General features: G+C 44.9%; 1 pseudogene; it reads left to right on the top strand.

Annotated features, from left to right (window-relative positions):
- The first annotated feature begins 263 nt into the window (after positions 1–263).
- On the top strand, positions 264–1,786 carry LOC137236257 (eukaryotic translation initiation factor 2 subunit 3-like; annotated as a pseudogene).
- Positions 1,787–5,631: the final 3,845 nt, after the last annotated feature.

Raw genomic sequence — 5,631 nt, 5'->3', positions numbered from 1 at the left:
GCAACGTGAAATAGATTCTGCCATTTGGGCTGCAGAACAAAAAACAAGAATAAACATTTGGTTTCGGCAGGTGACATTGGGTACGGACTTATGCGGCTTACCGAACCATCTCAAGAAAACCTTGATCGCGTAAAGGCAACTGGTAATTCAACACATCTTAGTGACGCAGAACTTAAAAAACTGCAATTTATGCGACATATGCGTGCGGCAGCTAGTGGCGAAACACCACCAATTTATATGCAGAAAAAGAAAAATATGTTGGCATATTTCTTTTCAAGTGAAATAAATTTTGAGCGTTTACGAGCCTAAATCAAATTTATTAATAATTGTGTGGATTACGAGTAAAATACCAATAAAAATGTTTACGACAGAAACCCAAATAGGTGTTAACACAAACTTGCAAAAGCAAGATCTGAAGAACTTGGATATCGAAAATTTGACCCCATTATCGCCAGAGGTCATTTCGCGTCAGGCCACAATCAATATTGGTACGATTGTACATGTAGCACACGGTAAATCAACGGTTGTGAAAGCTATTTCCGGAGTTCAAACTGTACGCTTTAAAAATGAATTGGAAAGAAACATCACTATCAAGCTCGGATATGCCAATGCTAAAATTTATAAATGTGAAAATGCGAAATGTCCACGACCGACTTGTTTCATAGCTGATGGCTCCAGCAAAGATGATAGCTTTCCTTGTACACGTCCTACATGTTCTAGTCGCTTCAAGTTTGTACGTCATGTAAGCTTCGTAGATTGCCCCGGTCACGACATTTTTATGGCTACAATGTTGAACGGTGCTGCTGTTATGGATGCTGCACTATTGTTAATTGCTGGTAACGAATCCTGCCCTCAACCTCACACTTCTGAGCATTTGGCTGCTATTGAAATAATGAAGCTCAAACAAATCTTAATTTTGCAAAATAAAATTGATTTGGTAAAAGAGAGCCAAGCTAAAGAGCAATACGAAGAAATAACAAAATTTGTGCAGGGCACAGTAGCTGAAGGGGCACCAATTATACCAATTTCAGCTCAGCTAAAATACAATATCGATGTATTGTGTGAATATATTACAAAAAGGATTCCGGTGCCACAACGTGATTTCAAAGCGCCTCCGCGATTAATCGTTATACGTTCATTTGACATAAAAAAGCCCGCATGTGAGGTGAACGATTTAAAAGGCGGCGTAGCTGGTGGTTCCATTTTATGTGGTGTTCTCAAGGTTGGACAAGAAATTGAAGTGCGCCCTGGTGTGGTCACAAAGGATAGTGAAGGCAATATTACTTGTATACCAATTTTTTCGCGTATCGTCTCATTGTATGCTGAGCAAAATTAGTTACAATATGCAGTGCCGGGTGGTTTAATTGGTGTCGGTACGAAAATAGATCCGACATTATGTCGTGCTGACCGTCTTGTTTGGCAGTTGCTGGGTGCCGTTGGTAATTTGCCTGATATTTACATTGAATTAGAAATTTCATACTACCTCTTGCGAAGATTATTGAGTGTGCGTACGGATGGTGATAAAAAGGGTGCACGAGTTGAGAAATTGCAAAGAAATGAAATTTTATTAGTAAATATTGGTTCGCTGAGCACAGGTGGTCGGATATTGGCTACAAAGGGTGATTTAGCTAAAATGGTGCTCACTGCACCAGTATGCACTGAGAAGGGCGAGAAAATTGCTTTAAGTCGTCGTGTGGAGAAGCATTGGCGTTTAATTGGAATGGGTCAAATCTTTGGTGGTAAAACTATACCGCCTGTATTGGACAGCAAACCCGTAAAAAAGTAAAGTCAGTCGTTGCCATCGCCAGCTACAGTAACAGGTCGCAACGTATTTGTTAAACGCGAACGAAGCAGACTTATCAGTCTTAAATTTCTTTTTATATAGAGGACATATATATAAATTATTACCTGCAATTATTTTGTTAGCTTTCATTTTGCATACAATTAAACGAGTGACTAAACCATTCAGCATTGCTGTAATTCAAAAAAGGCGAATTCTTGGGCGGCAGCAAGCAACGCGGCAGAACATATACTAAAATTGGAACGATGTTGTACGAGAGGAACCTGCTCATAATATGCACCCGGAAGGTATACGACGATCCTGCTATATTCGTGGTTTAGATCCGGTTAACCCTAGCAATGACGAAATAATATCAAGGCTTCGAAATTGGATTCGAATCTACTGCGCTCGGAGGACGACATATGAGTATCTTGCTGTATCTACCAGTTCTATCAGAATACAAGCAACCCGATGATTGGAATTAATTTATGATGGTACGTAGGTAGTAATGATAGCTAAATCACCTTAATTTCAAATCAGTTAATTTAAAGGTGAAACAACGTTGAACAAAACAACTGCTTCAAATGCTACTACAGCCAAAACCACAGGAACATGCAGAACCTGCGCACAACATAACGGAGGTTGATACGCAAACAGATTAAAAAGGTATGATGTTAAACTATATTACCTTACGGTAATAAAATATTAGATGTTTTAAGACAAAATCGTGATTATTGATTCAATGGTATCGTTCGGGGTGAACGAGAGCGGGTTTAAGCGGGTTGTTGGCCTCGTTCGGGGTAAACGAGAGCGGGGTTTAAGGGGGTTTGTTATAACGGGTGTGAGTTACAAGTCTCCCTCACCCTCACTGGAGGGTGGTAGTAGGACCAATTTCGTGATTGGTCTGGTGGTTTGTCCAGTTCGACTACTCTAACTCGGTTATCGGGGCCATAGTGAAGGTTGGATATCCGACCTAGCCTCCATTCGTTGGGTGGCAGATTGTCCTCTTTAATAACGACCAAGTCCCCCTGTTTGAGATTCGATTGTGGATGCTTCCACTTAACGCGCTTCTGCAATTCGGTGAGATACTCAGTTTTCCACCGTTTGCAGAAGGTTTGATGAAGCGCCTTAAGTTTTTCCCATCGATTGACGAGTGAAGCGCGATTCTTCCTGACGTCAATCTCGGGTGGCGCTAGTAGATGGCCCCCGACTAGGAAGTGCCCGGGGGTAAGTGGCTCCAGGCTGGACGGATCATTTGAAAATGGGCTCAGGGGTCGGGAGTTGAGACAAGATTCAATCCTACACAGGAGGGTGCTAAACTCCTCGAGAGTGAGATCCGATGCGATCTTTTTGAAATGTGTTTTGAAACTCTTGACTCCCGCTTCCCACAGCCCGCCCATATGAGGAGCAGCTGCTGGTATGGAATGCCATGTCAGGGTTTGGTGGGCATATTTAGAGAGGGTTTGGTCGCGCGCATCAACGAGGAATGCCTTGAAATCTGAGCGGAGAGCCCTCGACGCACCGACAAAGTTCGTCCCGTTGTCGGAATAGAGGTTTTTTGGGCATCCCCGTCTGGCGACAAACAGACTAAATGCTGCTAGAAACGCGTCGGTGCTGAGGTCGCTAGTCGCCTCTAAGTGGATCACCTTAGTCGCAAAGCAGACAAATAGGCAGACGTAACCCTTGGACATGCGGCATCCTCGTCGGCTGTAAGACTTGATGTCAAACGGTCCGGCAAAATCCACCCCGGCGTTGGTAAATGCCCGAGAAAAGGTAGTACGCTCCGCAGGGAGAATTCCCATGAGTTGCGTCGGGGAACGTTTGCGGAATAGCGTACAGGCTTTGCAGTTGTGAATGATGGATCGGATCATGTTTTTGACCCGAGGTATCCAATACTGCGTGCGTAGGAGCCGCAGCATTAGTTGGTTTCCGCCATGTATGGAAATGGTGTGGACAAACTGGACTAGGAGACGTGTGAGTCGGCAGGCGTAAGGCAGCATTATCGGGTGAGGATCGTCGACGGGAACGTCCCTGGATGCGTTGAGACAACCCCCCACTCGAAGGACATTATTTTCGTAGATAAAAGGGTCTAGAGAGAGGATACCGCTTTTGGCCGCGATGATTTCGTTACGCGAAATCTGGTGCGACTCTGCTTTAAAGGACGCTTTCGTTTTTGGATGCATTCTATTCGAGAATCTTACAATGTAGGAGATTACTCGCAACGCCCTTGATAGATCGGAAAACCGATCAAGAATATCCTCGCTATTGTTAAGGTTTGTTGCTGCATGCACTTGTACTCGTTTTTCTTCGATGTTTGTGTGGTACTCCTATTCGCCTTGAGATGGCCATTTCGCTTTGCCTTCTTCAGCCAAGAAGTTCACTGCCACCACAAAGAGTTGTCGACTAGGCCCGTGGCTGGAAGTCCTCTGCTGGCTAAATCCGCTGGATTTGATGCGGACTCGACATGATGCCATGCTTTAGTTCCTACCTTTTCCAAGATTTTTGTCACCCTGTGGGCTACAAATGTTGATTAGGAACAAGGGGGTTTTCGAATCCATGCTAGGACGATGGTCGAATCTGTCCATAGACGAATGTTAAATGTGCCTAAGTTCAGGTTCTCCATCACAGTTTCCAAAGTCTCTGCCAGCAAGACGGCACCGCATAACTCCAATCGTGGTAATGAAATTATTTTCACTGGTGCCACCCTTGTTTTTGCCATAAGTAGATTAACGTTGATCCTATCGTTGATCTTAGCTCGCACGTAAACCGTAGCCGCGTAGGCTTTTTCGGACGCGTCACAGAAGCCGTGAATTTCTATATCGTTGGTTGGGGTGAAGTGCATCCACCGAGGTATACGAATCCGGTTAATGGCGGGGTACTCCTGCATAAAGGTTTGCCACCGATCTAGAGTGATTGTGGATACCGGTTTATCCCAATCCGTCCCCTCCAGCCAAATGTTCTGCATTAATATCTTAGCTACGATGATAACTGGAGCGAGCCAGCGTAAAGGGTCGAAGAGTTTGGCGATGGCAGATAGGATAGCCCTCTTTGTTAAGATTTCCTGGTTTTCGATTGGTTTCGCTGTGAAATAAAAATAGACGGAATGCGCGTTCCAACGGATGCCTAGGGTTTTTTACCATGCTCGCGTCCTCGAACTCCAGAAAGTCTTCCGTAAGCCTGTGAGGTTTGGGTATGCCCTGTAGTATCCTACTGCAATTAGAGGTCAATTTTCGCAGAGGGAATCCTGCTGACTTTAATGCAGCTGTGATTTCATCGCGAGCAGTGATCGCTGCCTCGATGCTATGCCCCCCTGCCAGGACGTCGTCGGCGTACATGCTATTTCGCAAGATGTGCGATGCGATCGGCAGTGAAGGTTCGACGTCATCTGCAAGTTGATGTAGGGTTCTTATCGCTAGATAGGGGGCGCAGTTGACCCCAACGGTTACCGTGTTGAGCTCATACACGCTGACAGGGTCCTCTGCTTTGAGTCGAAAAACTATTCTTTGGTATTGGGTTTGATTTTCCTTTACCCCAATTTGCCTGTACATCTTCTCAATGTCGCTGTTGAAGACGTACTTGTAGAATCTCCATCGGAGGAGCAGTACTGTTAAGTCGGATTGAAGTACTGGGCCGGTGTGTAGAACATCGTTCAGGCTTGTGTCATTGGATGTCGGGCACGACGCGTTGAACACGACTCTCACTTTAGTCGTTGTACTTTCCTCTTTGATAACCGCATGATGCGGCAAGAAATAGCAATCAGATGATTGTGGTGGTACTACGGTGTGTACCTTGAACATGTGCCCTAACGTGACGTATTCTGTCAGTACCCTGTTGTATTCCATCTGTAGGGC

Source organism: Eurosta solidaginis, unplaced genomic scaffold, assembly GCF_040869045.1.
Source record: "Eurosta solidaginis isolate ZX-2024a unplaced genomic scaffold, ASM4086904v1 ctg00001313.1, whole genome shotgun sequence".
NCBI lineage: Eukaryota > Metazoa > Arthropoda > Insecta > Diptera > Tephritidae > Eurosta > Eurosta solidaginis.
The sequence above is the reverse complement of the archived record's forward strand: the minus strand, read 5'-3'. Positions and strand labels throughout refer to the sequence as shown.